Source organism: Melospiza melodia, chromosome 11 (assembly GCF_035770615.1).
Source record: "Melospiza melodia melodia isolate bMelMel2 chromosome 11, bMelMel2.pri, whole genome shotgun sequence".
Classification (NCBI taxonomy): Eukaryota; Metazoa; Chordata; class Aves; order Passeriformes; family Passerellidae; genus Melospiza; species Melospiza melodia.
Genome location: NC_086204.1, coordinates 18,652,317 through 18,669,900, shown reverse-complemented (window position 1 = coordinate 18,669,900; position 17,584 = coordinate 18,652,317). Strand labels below are relative to the sequence as shown.

Sequence of the window (17,584 nt, the reverse complement as noted above, 5' to 3'; positions counted from 1 at the left end):
CATTTAACAGGGAGAGTTCATAAAGCTTTGAAAACGTTTTAAATCATTAAAAGGGGTGCTGTCTATTTGATTTTTTTTTTCAAAATTACCAATTAAAGATTTTTTTTAAAATATGGACGGGGGTTTTTCTAATTTCTAGAAAATATCTAGATTTTTTTCCTCTGTGAATGTTTGGAAGCATCACTCAGAAGACCAGATAATGTTACCATCATAGCCATCATTATTAATCATGAATACTTTCATATTCCCCCCTCACATCCTTTCCTCTTACAGGAACTCAGCCCAGTGCATCCAGCCAGCCTGACTCCTGTGAATCATTTCAGCACTGTTTTAAACTTGGACTTTGCCACAGCACTGTTGTGTGCACTGTGGTTATTTTCATTGCTTGCTGCCAGTTGTTTGGGGAGGATTTGTAGGGCTGAGCTCCCCAGCAGAGCCCTGCCTGCAGAGCCCACCCTGCCAAGCAGCCTTTCAGCCATGGGCTGTGACAGACAAGCTCTGCCAGATGTCCTTGCCATGATTTCAGATATTCACGCTCACAGCTGTCCATCTCACAGTTCTGCTGGAAATTCCTGTCAGCCTACAGGGACAGAGAGAGAGGAGCATGTGTCTGTGCTTGAGCCACCCACATTCACACTGCCTGCTAATTTAAAGTGCCAGTGAAAAGCCTTTGCCCTGGTCTTTGGGGCTGGAGATGGGATTGCAACCTTCCAGTGGAGGGCAGGGTGCAAGGCTGGCAACATCCAAAAGTGTGACAGCTTTGTGCTTCAGTGTATATGAGCAAGAGCACAAACTACCTGTGCTAAGTAAACAGGAAAAATGGAGCAAAACCAGGTCAGCTACACTGCATGATGAGTTTTTAGGTGAGAAAGCAGCATTTGAGTTCCCAGTGTCTTTTTAATGGCTTGGTGAAATATATGTTGTTTTCACAGTGAAGTTGCTAAACTGTGAATATTTTATCCAAGCTATTAAAGTAACTTTTTACTCTTACACATTAAGCACAGAATATTTAAATATAAGTGAGAGAGGGAACACTAGATATGATAATATCTGACAATGTGTTTCAAATTACCAGCAAAGCATGTGCATACATATATGAATACAGCTGTGGTTTCTCTTCAGCATTAGGTAATGTTCTTTTAATGAAAGAAAGGAGTGAAAGCTCCTGCTATTCTCTTCAAAGGAAGGGCATTTATATATTTTATATAGAACTCTTTATACTGCTGTGTTATGGTATGTAATATATTGGAACTTCTCAGCCTGTGATAGACCCCCAAAGGGTAGACATGCAGGTCTAAGAGATGAAAAAAATCAAAGACATGATCTCTTGACAGAATTATATAACCTTCTCACACTGCCTCTGAACCTCATTGAATTCTCGAGGTGACAGAAAGTTGGCAGGCAAAGTGGAAGCAGCTGCTGGTGATGGCATGGCTGAGATCTATGAATCTGTTCAGAGTGATCAATGGCTGAATGCTCAACAGCCGGAGCCACTGATCACCACCCTGACCCCAGCTCCTGCTAAGTCCAGCACGTTGCTGGGGAGGCTTTCAGAAGCAGGAGGTGCAGAATGGAAAGCAGGACATGAACAGCAAAGGGAGGAGAAAGACAGAGGCACGAGCCCTCCTCATGAAAGCTATTCAGGAAATTGGAAAACTCAATCCTATGTGCACGGTACTTGATCACATAGAAGTTTTACTTTAAGGTGCATACCTGAATAAATGTGAGAAATTCTGTTCTCTGCATAGTCTGGGAAGCCTGCCTTCCATGGAATTTCAGTAAATGCTGAGAAATTCTGTTCTCTACATAGTCTGGGAAGCCTGCCTTCCATGGAATTTCAGTAAATGCTGAGAAATTCTGTTCTCTACATAGTCTGGGAAGCCTGCCTTCCATGGAATTTCAGTAAATGCTGAGAAATTCTGTTCTCTACATAGTCTGGGAAGCCTACCTTCCATAGGATTCAATAAATGCCAGAGGCTTAGTTTCTCCATGCAGCTTTGGCTGTCTCAGCTGTAATAGACACACAAACCTTAGTTTTTACACCCTGATTTTTAAAATGTTGCATGTAATAAATAAAATACCGACATGCAGTATATGCCAAATTTTGCCAAAGAAAGCAACACTATAGAAAGGGTACAAGTGAGTTTTACTAAATGCATTTTACTCATACTCAAAAATACTTTAGCAGTTGAATTGTTTCACAAAAGGAACTATTTCAGTGCAGTTGCATCATGAAAAATTACTTTGTAAGAATGGAAGAATAGATTTGCACATGCTTTAAGTCTCGTAGGATTTATCCAATTTTCTCAGTTCACTAATAAAAATATATTTTACAGCTTTTGACTGCAAAACTTGGAAAACTCAAATGGTGTGCAAAAGACCAGGCAGAGTTCCTTCTCTCATGCATCTTGCTATTACTAAAGATGCTCCCAGTTAAACATCAGCAGTTTTTCTGCTACCCTTCATTGGGATAATGTGATTTTATTATAGTACAGAATTTAAATGCACTGTGATTGCATAAATTTCATTGTTGATACAGTAAGTAATGCCAAAAGATAATTCACTTCACTCCATCATAAATGGGAATAAAACCACTTTTTCCACTAAAGTAATCATACATGAATGTGGATATACACAAGAGGCCTGATCCAGAAGTAAAAGTCTCTCCCAATAACTAGAAATCTGGATTAAGTCCAAAGAGCAGATCTGTTGAGCAAAACCAGTACATTTTACATTGGTGCTTTTAAACATGGAAGTGCCCTATAAAGGCAGAAGTATTTGAGGCTATTGTTTAATTTAAGGTTAGATTTGTTTCACAGAGCTCTATTCTGAAGGAAAAATAGTTTCATATATACAAATTGTTTAGTTTCATATTGGAAAAACAATATGAATCTCAGCTACTTGCATTTAATATTCATGAAGTGGTGAAAGTGCTGACCAAGCCACTGTCTGTCCAGCCACCAGTCATGGCTAACCCAGGAGGTCCCAATGGACAAGAACTTAGCAAATATGACACAAATGGCTGGAAAGGAGAATCCAGGGAGCTGCAGGTCTGTCAGTCTGACCTCTCTGCTGGGGAAGGTGGTGGAGCAGATTATGTTTAGTGCCATCAGACAGCAGGTGCAGGACAATCAGGGGATCAGGCCCAGCCAACGTGGGTTTATGAAAGGCAGGTCCTGCTGGACCAACCTGATCTCCTTCTATGACAGGGTGACCTGCTTAGTGGATGAGAGAAAGGCCATGAATGTTTTCTGCCTAAACTTTAGTATGTCCTTGACATTTTCCCACATTTTCCTGAATAAACTGCCTTCCCATTGTGTGGATGGATTAAAAACTGGTTGGATGGTTGGGCCTAGAGAGTGGTGGTGGACAGAGCTACACCCATTTGGTGGCTGGTCACTAGTGGCACATCCCACGGCTCAGTACTGGGGACAGTTCTGTTTATTATCTTTACTGATGATCTGAACTATTGAGGGCACCGCCAGGCAGTTGTGTGGGTGTCCATCTGCTGGAGGGCAGGAAGGCCCTGCAGAGGGATCTGGATGGGCTGGCTCGATGGGCTGAGGCTGATGGTGTGAGGTTCAACAAGGATCAGTGCTGGTCCTGCATTTGGGTCACAACCCCAGTGCAGCACAACAGCCTTGGGACAGTGTCTGGAAAGCTGCCCAGTGGAGAAGGACCTGGGGACCCTGTTTGGCAGCAGCTGAACATGAACATGAGCCAGCTGTGCCCAGGTGGCCAAGAGGCCAAGGGCCTCCAGGCCTGTGTCATCAATGGTGTGGCCAGCAGGAGCAGGGCAGGGATTGTCCCCCTGTGTCAGCAATGGTGGGGCCAGCAGGAGCAGGGCAGGAATTGTCCCCCTGTGTCAGCAATGGTGGGGCCAGCAGGAGCAGGGCAGGGATTGTCCCCCTGTGTCAGCAGTGGTGGGGCCAGCAGGAGCAGGGCAGGGATTGTCCCCCTGTGTCAGCAATGGTGGGGCCAGCAGGAGCAGGGCAGGGATTGTCCCCCTGTGTCAGCAATGTGGGGCCAGCAGGAGCAGGGCAGGGATTGTCCCCCTGTGTCAGCAATGGTGTGGCCAGCAGGAGCAGGGCAGGGATTGTCCCCCTGTGTCAGCAATGTGGGGCCAGCAGGAGCAGAGCAGGGATTGTCCCCCTGTGTCAGCAGTGGTGGGGCCAGCAGGAGCAGAGCAGGGATTGTCCCCCTGTGTCAGCAATGGTGGGGCCAGCAGGAGCAGGGCAGGGATTGTCCCCCTGTGTCAGCAGTGGTGGGGCCAGCAGGAGCAGGGCAGGGATTGTCCCCCTGTGTCAGCAATGGTGTGGCCAGCAGGAGCAGGGCAGGGATTGTCCCCCTGGGTCAGCAATGTGGGGCCAGCAGGAGCAGAGCAGGGATTGTCCCCCTGTGTCAGCAATGGTGGGGCCAGCAGGAGCAGGGCAGGGATTGTCCCCCTGTGTCAGCAGTGGTGGGGCCAGCAGGAGCAGGGCAGGGATTGTCCCCCTGTGTCAGCAGTGGTGGGGCCAGCAGGAGCAGGGCAGGGATTGTCCCCCTGTGTCAGCAGTGGTGGGGCCACACCCCAAGGGCTGTGTCCGGTTCTGGGGCCTCAGTTCAGGAGAGACATTGAGGGGCTGGAGTGAGCCCAGAGGAGGGCAATGGAGTTAAAAGAGAGAAGTGACTGAGGGAAATAGAGGTGTTGAGCCTGGAGAAAAGGAGTCTTGGGGAAGACCTGACCATGGTACAGTTACCTGACATGTGGTTGTACATGTGTGTGAGTCAGTGTCTTCTGACAAGTACCAAGCAATAGGACAAGAGGAAGTGGCCTCCAATGGCACCAGGGGAGGTATAGAGTGGATATATTTCTTCACTGAAAGGGTGGTCAGGCATTGGAACAGACTTGCCAGGGAAGTGGCTGAGTCACTATCCCTGGAGGTGGTTAAAAAGCCTGTAGATGTGGTACTCAGGAACATGGTTTAGTGGTGGACTTGGCAGCATGAGGAGAATGATTTGATTCAATGATCTTGAGAGTCCTTTCCCGTATAAACATTATATGATTCTATAATACCAATTAGATTATAAGACTGCACATGGAGTCAAAATCCTCAAAGCAGAAAAGATTAATTCATATTTTCACCAGGAGAAAGCCACATCCTATTTGTTGTGTTATTCTGGTGCATAAGTTGATACTTTTTTTTTCCATTTTCACATATTTCCTTTCATTATATAGCACTTGTACTATAAATATAGCTGTTATTAAGATATAGTTTCCAAGTACAAAGAATCAGAGGAAGACATGCTTTCTTTTGTCCTGGTGGAAATGGGGAGCACTTCCAGTGGTACCATTGGGATTACAGTATTGTAAAAACGAGACAGAATTACATTCCTAATCTTCCTTCCTACCATGGCATAATATCCTTGTCTCCATGTCCAAATGCTCTTTCATTTTTGAGCACTTCTAAGTCAACAAAGATGCATTGTCTTGGTGATAACCGTTGGATAACACTGTCATGAAAATATCTGAATTAACTGGTTGGAGTGCAGTTCCTTATTTCATTATGTGCCTGTGATACTGAGCCATGTTGTTTCTCTTTCCCAGTGCATAACATGTAATAATTTGCACAGCGAATTTTTTCACTGTGAGATATATTGTTTTAAGGTTTGAATGAAGGGTAGTAGTAAACCTAACAATTTTACTCACAAAGATAATTATTCAGTTTGATCACCTTTATCTCTAATGAGGGCACCCATTTGCACCTGGATAAAATGTGCTTTTCAAATCCAAATTTAGTATACATTTAACACATGCTACTACCACTATAGCTGTTTATGATTCTGTTTTTGATCTCAATATGCAGAATTTTGGCCATGTCAGTTCTGCACATCTCAGGTATCCTTTATAGGGTCTCATTGCATCTGCCAGTCCAAAAAACCCCTCTCTTGCACTTAGCTTTATAAATACTCTATCAGGACAGATTTTTTTACAAAAGTTCTCAAAGCTGATCTCACATACTCCACTGATTGCAGATTTTATGAGATGTGCTTGTCAGCAAACCTACCTGCTGTCATATTTCTGGCCTGGGTAGATATCTCTCTCCTTCTGGGCTCTTCTGTTATGTATTCCCTCCATCCCTTTGCATTCAGTCCTGTAGCTTAATGACTTTTACAGAAATTCTCTTAATTTTTATCTTAGAGGCTGAAAAAATACTCATGTCATTTTGCTTGAAATTCACAACACCTATATGTTTTGGTTTGTTTTTTTTTTCTTTAATTGCATTTCCTGCAGCAGAAATGGGAGCACAGTCAGTTGGCCCAGAGGAACTCCAAGACACCCACAGCTGGATAAATTCCTGCTGTTAACTTCTGTCTTGCCTGTAGGCATTTTTTAACAGTTTTCAGTTCATGTGCACTTTTACCTCTTGTTTAATTTTAATTTGTCTTACAACATAATAATACCTTTAGGGAGTATTAATGCTACAGTAAGAGCATACATAAATTCTGTGTATACATGTACATATTGTGTGTGTGTGCATAACATACACAAAAACTGGGCAGTGCCTCCCCTGTAGTAGTTCCACTCTCTAGCTTGGTTAAACTTAAAAAAAAAAATAATATGGTCACTTGCATAAACATTTATTAGGCTTTACAGAAGGGGTGTTTAAACTCAAGTAGAGTTGGAACTAAGTGACTGGAGAAGTGAGCAGAAAATGCTGCAAGCAATATACCAAGCAAGGAGTCTTTACCCCAAGGAGAGGAAGGAGAATTTGTTGAGCATCTGGAAGTGGGAATTAAAAAAATAAAAGTCTTCAGAGTTTTACTCAGCTTTTCAATTTTCCTGTCATCCTACCCTGTCTCTCTGTCACACAAATTCCTCCCTCTTTGGCACCCATATGAGAAATGGACCTGCAGCAGCTGCAGGTGCCACACTCCACGTCCTCTTCTTGAAGACAAGATTTTCAGGCTGCAAAAATCCAGGGTGAAGAAAACAGGCACTTCTCCTAAGAAAATGTTTGATTTGGATACTCTGTGATGAATACCTGGATCACAGCAGCTCCGGGAGAAGTGGGAGGGACAACTGCTGGGCAGTGGGAGGATGCCAGGAGCTGTGCTTGTGCTAGAGGGAAGCAGGAGAGTTTGTAAGTTATGAAGAATGTAGTTTATTATACTCAGAATGAGGGAAGGGGTGGGGTTGACAGACTGAAGAAAAATCTCCTTAGAGAAGGAATCAAAGGGGGGAAGGAAACAAACTATTACTGAAAAGTAGAGGCAACCCACAGCAAAAATTTGTAAACTGCCGATAAGAAACCTAGTGAGAACTGTGTATCCCCTACAGAACTGTGTGATGTGCCTTAGTTTAGAGATTACATTGCATTGAACTCTACTGTACCCTGTGGAAATCTCATCCTCACCCAAAACTGATTTGAAAGTGTTTTACTTTTGATTATTTCACATAAACACAAACAGGTAAAGAGCTAAATAAAGTTTAAAGTACTTTAGCAAGTCTGCTTTTTGTATAGGTAACTTTTTCCTTCTATTTGTTGGTACATCTTTCATACAATCCTAGAAAACAGTCAAAAGAACAGGGAAATATGTTCCAAAACTGGAATTCTTACACATTTACAGCAAAATCACACAAGGTACAAAAAATGTCTTTTAATGACATGGCACTGTTCTGTGAGGGGTTTTGCAATATCTTTGTCCTAGTTCCAGGGTTAATTTTTTGCAGTAGCCAGGAAGGGCATGGCCAGGACAAGGAGGTTATTCCATACCACCACACATCATTGCCAGGGGTTTGGGGAAACGAATCTCTTTTCCAGAAGGAAGGGAAGGGCTTGCAGGGTGGTGTGACTGCAGGTCAGGTCACAAGTTCCTCAGCGACCATATTTGCATGTGAATACTCTCTTTTTTGTACACTTTTGTTATTTAATATTACTGCTACTGTTCATTTTCTTATCTCATTGCCATTTCCAGTAAATTGTTCTTATCTCAAGATGTGATCTTTGCCTCTTGTGCCTCCATTTGGAGAGGGGAGGGGAAGGCTAAGGTGGATTTAGTGGGAGCACCAAATTGGAGACCACCATTTCTAAACCTCGACAATCTTTTACATATTTTCCTGTGTATAAAGTATTCAATCAAGGAATTTATTGTTTGGCCTAGATTTCCATTTTTATGACATAGAAAATTTCAGAAAAAAAATACTATTATTATAAAGACTATGTAACAGATTCTCAGCTGGTGCAAATCAGCATAGCTCTTCCAAAGTTACATGAATCAACACTCAAGTGGAAGAAATTATAATACAAACATTTTTTACTCTTTACTTATTCACAGATATTGAAATTTTTAGGTTTAAAATTTTGGGTTTTAAAACAATTTTTCTTTTCCAATACAATTTCAAAAACTGAACTTTAAAAGATCTTTGCATCCCCTATGGTACAGTGTTATCTGTTATATATTGTGTATAGTCGTATATAAAGCTCATATTAGATATACAAAGTTGCAAGGGTTACTTATTTTAAACTACTGAGAGCAGTCCTGTAATCTGAAATAGTTTTTATTTTATATTATATTAATTTATTTCTATATAATCTGAAATATATTTTATTTATAAGGTTAGACCTATTAATTTCAAATACAGACTATATGAATGTACATCTCTAGAAGTACTGCTGTGAAAAAACATTGTAGATTCTGTAACTTTTAGTTTTTTCATCAGAATACTGAAAAAATAACAATTTCACTGGTTGATTGTGAGACAGTTCTGTCACATGACAAAGGCCCACAAAGGTTAGGCTTTGGTACCTGAGCTGGAAAAGTCTCCCCAGATCCATAATGAACATCCCATATAACGTGAGCTTCCTTGTAATTTATGAGCAGATCTTTGGCATGTATGGAAAGCACAGTGTGCACAGTTTTTCCTCTATTTTCCTAATAAATTGACACTTTATAGTTTTTGGTATCTTGAGCTATGAAGCCTCTAGAAAATCTGCTATGGCTCACATGGAGATAAAGTGTAGAAAGTGACTTCATGTTGCACGGTCAGGGAGGTTGATCAGATTTGTTATCATGGACAAGATGTGGAGTGGTTCTGACTCCGTTATACCTCTCTGGAACAAAATGATCCAAGACAACTCTGTACTTACCCAGGTTTTCCAAAATCTCTAGGACAGCAGTAATCTGAGACCTTATTAAAAAGTGAGCTGTGATAGTTGATTACATGCAAACAGATGAACAGCTATGAAAAATACATCTAGAACAAGAAGCAGTATAGAATGTTTTCTTTAATGCAAAAAAGCAAAATTGAGTGTCTAAAGACAATCTTCAGAATATGTGGAATTATGCTTTAATGCTTTATGCCTATCTCTCTTTCCTAAATGTTTGACTATAATCCAAACAAATTAAATCCTTCTAATGCACTTCTATGTTTTTCACCATAGACACTAAGGCAGCACTAGGAACTTATCTCTGTTTGCCCTTTACCTTAATGGTGACACGTTAGCAAACCAGACAATATTCTATGTCAGAAATATCAAGATTTCCCATAACCTGAATTTAGTAATCCCCATGTACTCTTAGCTTCCTGACTCTTTTTACTGTCTGCATTTCAATAAGGAGTCCTTACTATCTGCTCATCACTTCTAATTACTTTTATTTTAGCCCATGTTCCTGGTTCCTGGGCCAAGAACTTTAAAGAACTATGATGTACTCTGACGAAGCATTTAATCAGGGCTGAGTAATCCAACAAAAAGCTTTTCAGGGCAGGGTGGAATATGGGAGGAACCATATTGTCTGCCCAATTATTATGTTTCCTTTTGTCAGCCCTGAAAGAGTTCCTGCAGGGACCAGAAGACCTGCCCTTTGCTTGATGGGAAGAATTCCCCAGTGTGTAGAAGCCTTGGGAAAAGGGAATGGTGGCAGAAGACAACATAATATCAAGTGAAGGAGGGAGGAAAGAGTGGCAGGGAATCACACACTTTTCAACTCCTAAAGCTTTGGTCATAGGAGTGCAAAACTCTCTAGAAATACTTGTGGCTGTGGGTGAGGGGCAGAGGAAACCTAAACCATTAATTCCTAAGAGGTGTTATCAGATGCATCAGGGTTTGGCTGTAAATTTGACTACATTGCTGTGGTGCACAGAGAAATGAGTGAGGAAATATCTGATTAAAGTGTACATTGCTGCTCAGGCAACTGAATGTTGCCATAGCAATTGAGATGAAATGTGCAAAGAAGTGAGATAATTAAATCTAACCCCTTTAGTAGTTCTGATAGTCAATGCACTGCCAATAGGAAAAGTTATCTACAGTGTTAAAGATAAAACATACTCCTTGTGGAAGTTCTCCTTGCTGGTATTTTGTTGCTCTCTTTTTAAATACTTTGCTCCAGGTACCTAATTTGAATGTTCTCTTTAATAATCAAATACAGTTTTGACCTTGGTCAAAGCCTAGGACTTTTGCTGACTTACTGTATTATGGGAAGCGTGTACACAGAATATCCAGAAAGTTTTATTCACCCTTCCTCTGCATGCAGTACAGGCAGGCCCAGGCTGGCACCTCAGAGCTTACAGTTCAATAATATCTAGAACGTGCTGCCCTCTTCAGGAGCCCGTGATCAGAAATGGGCAGTTTTGTTTAATGCTCCAGAAACTGCACTGAGCAAACAGGAACTACAGGGCTGAAGTTGTTTTTTATTTTTTGACATTTGTAATGCCAATGCCAGAGGCACTGAAGACAGTTATAACCTAAATAGACAAATCTGATTTTTTAGAAAGGAGATCAAAGATTTGTTAGTATTTCTTTAAATTTGAGAGCTGGGTGATCATACACTTAGCCAGACAGTTACTTATTTCAGCCAGTGAAAACAAAATCCAGGAGAAGCCTTGACTCACTTCTTCCAAACTAGTAATTCAAGCAGCAAATAACCTGCTAATCAAAATTATTTGTGTCCAAAGAGTTTGTACACTAGCCATCACACTAAACTTACTTACTTTCATGTGCTCTCCTCATCTGGAACCATCTAAGTGCTTAAACTATGATTTAGTAGAACATTAAACCATATACTTAACTCTAAGCACAAACATTGCTGCAATGCCTTCAGGAGGACACTCGTGTGAAAGTATTGAACAACTCATGTGTCAGCCTGGTGGATTGCATACCTGGCTGATAGGTGGGGACAGGCCCACAATTTTCAGTTCATATCTTACAACACTGTAAGTTACATTCTAGAATCTTAATAATTAAGCAGGTAAGAACTAGAGACAAAATCTTTTGTGAATTATAATTCCTTTTGAAGTCAATGAGAGCTTTTGTTCATTTATGATGTAGTGACATTTTATTGGTATACAAATAGTTTTGGAAAAAGAAAATCACAGCTTTGTGGCAAGGTGACTCAAAAGCTGTGTGGAGGAAAGGGAACTATTACTTTGGTGAAATGAATCGATTTTTTTTTAGTGAGAGTCCCAAACAGGCAGTTGATAAATGTATACCTCACTCAAACAGCGTGTTTGCAAACTCAGAGGGCTGAGGAGCAGAGATCTCTGGGAAGCACACAGAAACCAGTGCTTTGTGGGAGCTTGGCTCCACTGAAACAGATGTTCAAAGGATTTATTTTGATCTTACGTGAAATATTGTTTGTTTGGCTGAAAGGAATCCTATTTTCCTGTGTTTTATAAAGCAAGCAAAAGAAGTGCTACATCTGAGTGAGGCACTTTGAAGGAGGTGTAGCCCATGTAGAAAGCCCAAAAGCAGCTTTAAGCCACCTCTGTGGATGCTGAGATTCAGGGCTGCTACAGGCCAATGAATCCTCATGTGAGCTAGAGCAGCCCTCAGGGACTGCTCTAATTTACACAAGCTTAGCCAGGCTCCTGTTTCTTGTGCTGCATGCAACCTACATTAGGTCTGAATTTCTGCAGCACTGCACACCCTGGAATCTCCCTTTTTGCCCAAGGTAAACTCCTTGAACGGAAATAACTTCTTCACTGTACTGGGGAATTCTTTATCTGGAGTCTCCCTTTCCTTTAAATACCTGCAGTTCATCCAGTGGTACATGTGCTCATGGTGAAAACCTGGAATTGATCTATCATTTATTTGAGTTTTTACTTTTCCTCTTTAAAGACAATTGTCCTACTTAGACCTCAACATTTCTTTTTGTAAGTGGCTTGTGACTGCATCTATTCTTACTAGTAACATTTTCTCAATATAATATTTAATTAAATTCCTTAATTCTCTCCCTTGCATGTTTACTTAAAGATTTAATTTTCTCAAACAGTGAAAACAGTTAAGAATAATAAGTGGGTTTTAGTGTTCTTCCTTTTTTGGCACAAAACTGTTTTACCTCAGAAAACTATATATGTGGCAGATTCTGTACCTAAGTCTGGCCATTTCAGCAGGAGTAAAGCTGTATTCTGTGTGAGAAATGATCACAGAATTTAGCCTATTATCCTGTCAACTTTTTATTCTCAAAGTGCACAATTGGTACATATAGCACATGAAATCACAGAGAAGCTCTGTGTAGGTACTGAGTGAAAGTGATCACTCCCTCTCTGTTCAGCCTTTGGTACAGGGAATGGTAGCAGTGATTAATTTCTTTCTAAAGAAAACAAAATGGCCATGATGTCAGGTGTGAAACAGGCTGAAAGGGAGGATAGGAAAGAAGGAAGTGAGGAGAGTTAACCAGTATCCATGCTTTCATTTTCACACCATGGTTAGAGCATGCTGATGAGGTGTGGGCTGTACTCAGTACTCCCTCAGGACCAGTCTGACCATTGCAAACTTAGAACTCGTGAGCAATATTATTCTGAAGCAAAATGTAAAGGCTGATTAATTGTTTTAATAGTAATTAAATTTTTTCAATAACTAATTCAAATTTCTCAGTGAGTTAGGAAGAAAGCCTTTAACGTGTCATTGATAATTGTCTCTTCTGATCATAACCCTTTATGTTCCTCATGTTTTCTCCCACTCCATAGCAGAGTGACAGCAAGCCCATGGTTTTGTTTTTAAAAATCCAGTCACAATTTGGATGCTAAGATCCTATGTCTGTATTTTGTGAACACTATGCATATAAATTCCAACTGGCATGCAGTTCTAAATACAGATATGCACAATAACTTGTGCTTTTTTAAATCCAGTACCTGCTAAGTACATTTAATACATATTTGGAACTGCATTAAACTATTGGTCTATGATTTGAACATGTATTTTCATTTTTTGTTTTGATGCTGATGCATTGTTTGGCAGTTAGAATCCCTGCAGATTAGAATATAATAACTAATAACACTTTCTTTGCTTTCTAGGGTCTTTATGGCAGAATGATGAATTCCATCTTTTCCAGAATGGTAAGCAGAAAGCTTTTTCTGTTTCTGATAACACAGAACAGAAGGTAAATTCTTGTAAGAAAGGGTTGCCAAATTGCTTGAGAAATAACTGTACTGTACAATTTCATAATTATATGGCTTATACAGCTGAAAATATTTGAATATTCAAATCCTGTAAGCTACCTAGAAAAGATTTGCAGAACATTATGGCAATTACTTAAAAGAAAATATGTGAGGATTTACATCCTTGTTAGAAATGTTGATGACCACAGAATGCCCAACTGTTGATTTTTAAGAGCAACTACTTGTAATGTATAAATTCCCTTAAATATAACTCTTTCTTCTTTAGGCTGAAAATGTGTGGCTTTCATAGTGTGTTGCTATTTGAACTGTATAAAATTGATCTTTATTTATGTTTCACTAGAGCTTTGCTGTATGTGTGAATTTAAAAATGTGTAGCTTACAAACACAGGCATCACTTCTGCATGCTATCACGTTGTTTTAAAAAGATGGTTTCATCTTTCTTTTTTTTATGGCTGAAAAAGGCAGCATTTATTTTGCCCCTTGATCATAAAACATCCTTACAATCAAATAATAAAAAAAAATCCATTATACTATATGTGTAAAGGTCATCCTAAAATAACACTTCTGAACAAACTACTGAATCCTATGAGTACATTGCTGAGGAGAAATGTTTTCCAGCAGGTCTTGGGCATTCACTTTACAAAAAATATCCTTTCCCACTAGATAAAAATGTAGTATGAAATCAACATAAAACCATCATGAAGTGAAACTACTGTGGAAGCTAAAGTGGAAAGAAATGTTACTTGAAAAATATCTCAGTGAAGCACAAGTTCTGACTTAAAAAGTGCTTCTTAGTGTTACACTTGAAAGATCTTCCATCTTCCATCCCAAAAAGAACTCAAAACTCCATAAAAAAAAAAAAAGTAGATTATTCACAAAATCTAATGCATCAGAGTTTAAAACAATGATTCTAAATATGTGGGACAGATTTTTTGCTGCATCTGATAGGAGCAGTATCGAAATGTGTTCAAAAAAACCAAAAGCAAAATACAAGTTTTATGATGACATTTAAGAATTGTTTCTGATCAATGGGGAGGGTTAGTTGTTCTTTGAAACTTTTTTCTAGGAAAGTAAAACGTGCAGGTGAAGCTGTTTTGGTGCTTGGTTTTGATCTGTAGCTCTACCCCTCGGATAATAACAATGAGGTTTGCTTTGGCAAGGTCTGTAATGCACTTTTACCTGCCTGCTCAGAGGGAAAGAATGGGGTATTTCAGAACTATCATGCCTGCAGATCCTTCAGGGGGATATCTGTGATTAAAGAAAGGGAAAAGTCATGTTAAACCAGGGGTGGGGGGACATAAAAAAGAAAAATAAAAGAACAGTCCAAACAGGCATGAGAACTACACTTAACCTCTTTCATCCACAACATAAAAATGTTCAAGAAGAACTCAAGAGTAATTTTTAATCTAAGAGATTAACTGTGTGACAGTTAAGTATGTTTGGGATTAAACCATCAAAGGGCCTGCCTCTTCTGTGTCTATTTGCCTGTTAGCAGTGGGCCCTTGGCACAAGGATTGTACGTAGGTTGCAGCCACAGACAGACACTTGTACTGCATACACCCTTCTCTGCAATGTTCATTAGACAAAAATATTGTCAAAGGTAAGTGTTTACCAGCAGCTTTAGTTCTCCTTAAAACTATTTTAGCCTGAGGCTGATTTTGTGAAGAAGGCTTGGGGGAAGGGTAGAAGAGAGACACAGCATTTCATTTTTTCATGAAAACAAATGTTTTCAGCCAGAATCCTGATCTGAGGTAATTTTTAACTCTAAATTTGCATGTTAAGTGAAATTATAATTATTTTTATTTTGAGGCTAAATGTGTGAGTTACAGTGAAGCAGATAGCACAAAAGCTTGGACTTTAAGGGTTACTTCAACAGAGACATTAATATCTTATTTTGGATAGAATTAATTTTTATACATATAAACATATATACCTTAATGAATTTTCTCTCTCTGCTCAGGAGTCCAGGGTTACTATCTTGACTATGGATTTCCTTTATGTAAATATTATTTCAAATATAAATATATTTTCACGTTCGGTATCTTCTGTTTAAGGAATGGGAAACTGAGCTTCGACACATTGCTTCCTTTCAGCATGACAAAGCTTTCTCTAATCTCAAAACCAAGATAAATATCACAGGATAAAATAAATTGTTGAATATATAATTAATATCGCTTTAAGAAAATATTCTTACCTTCTCATTTCTAACTCTACCTCTGCTTAATGTATGAAGATTAAATGCACATTACTATGAGCAGTCATAACATCTAGATTTTAATCTAAAAATGGACTTTTTTTCTATATATGTTAATAAATGATCTGTTGCCTCAAATTATTCCTAAATATGTGCCATTTTGTGGTAGCATTCCATCAAATATATAAACATTTTCTCATAAATTTTTAATTCCACGAGTTTTAATATATGGAAAGTCACGTCAGATTAACTAAGAACATAAAAGACCCACTAACACACATGGAAGACAGCTGCAGCTAAAAACAGAAGGAGACAAAAAAACAGTTCTCACTTTCTTCTCAATTAAAACTCTGCAATTATTCTTTGAGATTATAGATCTCTATTGGGATTCTGGTTATACAGAACTTTTTGGTTCATTTCACAGGAATAATATTCATCTTAATTAGCAAAAACAATTGATGGGCTTTTCTCTTCTTTCAAGAGGGAGTTCACTTGGTGTACTGATTACGAGTAGTAGATTATCTTGATAAATTAAAAGTTCCTGTCGTTCTGAACAGCAGCTGAATATGTTAGCTGTCTTCAGCCTTGTAGCTTCTTTGTTAGACATCACCTTGTTGAGACAGAATGACTTACTTGGTAAGTGGTTGACCCGATTTTTTTGTCTGGCACCCTAACATTGCTGGGCATTGTGCCAAGATAGATTCTCTCGCTATTTATGACTACATTCAAGGTTCTACTATGCAAATCACAACTATTAGCCAAAAAAGCAGAGCAGATTTGATTCTAAATATTTCCACAGCTCACAAGGTCAAAGCATTTGTTTTCACGATTTTAAAATGTAGTTGTGTAAGTAATGATTAGTAATGTTTAAAGAGATTGTCACCTTTAACATTTTATTTAGACTGATTCAGGCAGTACGTAAACATTTTTCCTTATGTGCTACAAAATACTTGCATGGAGCACAGGAAGAAGAGGCAGGAGCTGAAGTGAAAAAAAAAATTGTCTTATTTTATCTGTGTGTGACCAGTTTAGCCGCACCACACAGAATTACAGTTAAGAAAAGTAGAAGGAGGATGAACTGTGAAAAAGCATCTTTGGAGAGCGCAGCCTCCCTCCATGGTCATCCTGGTGCAGCTGCCTGAGGGAATGGCACAGAAGGGCAAGGACCAGGAGCCTGCCCTGCCCACAGCGTGGGCACACCCACATTGCCTGCGCCTCCTTGCTGGGCCTGAAATCAGGCCTGAATCCCACACCAGGCCCTAGGCAAGCTGCATTCACCATGAATTTAGGTCTTTTGCCAGACCTAAATTCATCCAGCATCTCTCTGGTGGATTGTGCTTGCAGGCAGGTTCAGGGCACAGTGGCTCCTCAGAGCTGCTCTTGCAGCACTCACTGAAGTGATGGTGCTGAGTGCTGGACTTCAGCTTGGGGATTTCTGTGGGGTTTGGTGTCCTCTCCCCATTCCCATGACATTCAATCCCCACTAAGACTAAAAAGTAAAAGTTGTGTAATTTCAAAAGGATGTGGTGCTACAGACGTTCTTTGGGATAGGTTTGCCATTTGCTTTCCAGTGTCCATCCTGATTTGAATCTTTTGGTAGGCATTGCTATCATCCTGCAGAGAAGCTGTTGTTTTGTCTCAGTTCTCCAAAGTAATAGTGAAAACATATTTACAAAACTAGCACTGGTATATGCTATGTAGTAAGAACTGTGTCTACAGAAAATTGAAATGTGATTTAAACACATATAAAAATGATTACTCGTAAGCAGAAATTGAAAAGAGGTTATGTGCACAAGTTGTTACAAGATGGATTTTAAAAAGACATATATCTCTACCATATCCTAATTTCCTGACAAACCTAACAAAAGCATTAATAAACCTTACACATGTATCAACAAACTTACCTATTAAAAATACTCAATTACAAAATAATAATTCTATTCATCCAACACCCAAAGATTCCTCAGCAATATAATACAAACAGGCAATAGGTAATAAATAATATAGAA

General features: G+C 39.6%; 1 protein-coding gene across 6 annotated transcripts in view; it reads left to right on the top strand.

The window, feature by feature from the left end:
- The window catches only part of ADGRL2 (adhesion G protein-coupled receptor L2), a 387,559-nt gene that overhangs the window by 199,146 nt on the left and 170,829 nt on the right, over positions 1 to 17,584 (top strand). For all 6 annotated transcript variants that reach the window (XM_063165828.1, XM_063165833.1, XM_063165835.1 and 3 more), the window contains exon 3: positions 13,277 to 13,318. The gene's annotated coding sequence lies outside the window, so the exon portion shown is untranslated. The remainder of the gene's footprint in view (positions 1 to 13,276; positions 13,319 to 17,584) is intronic.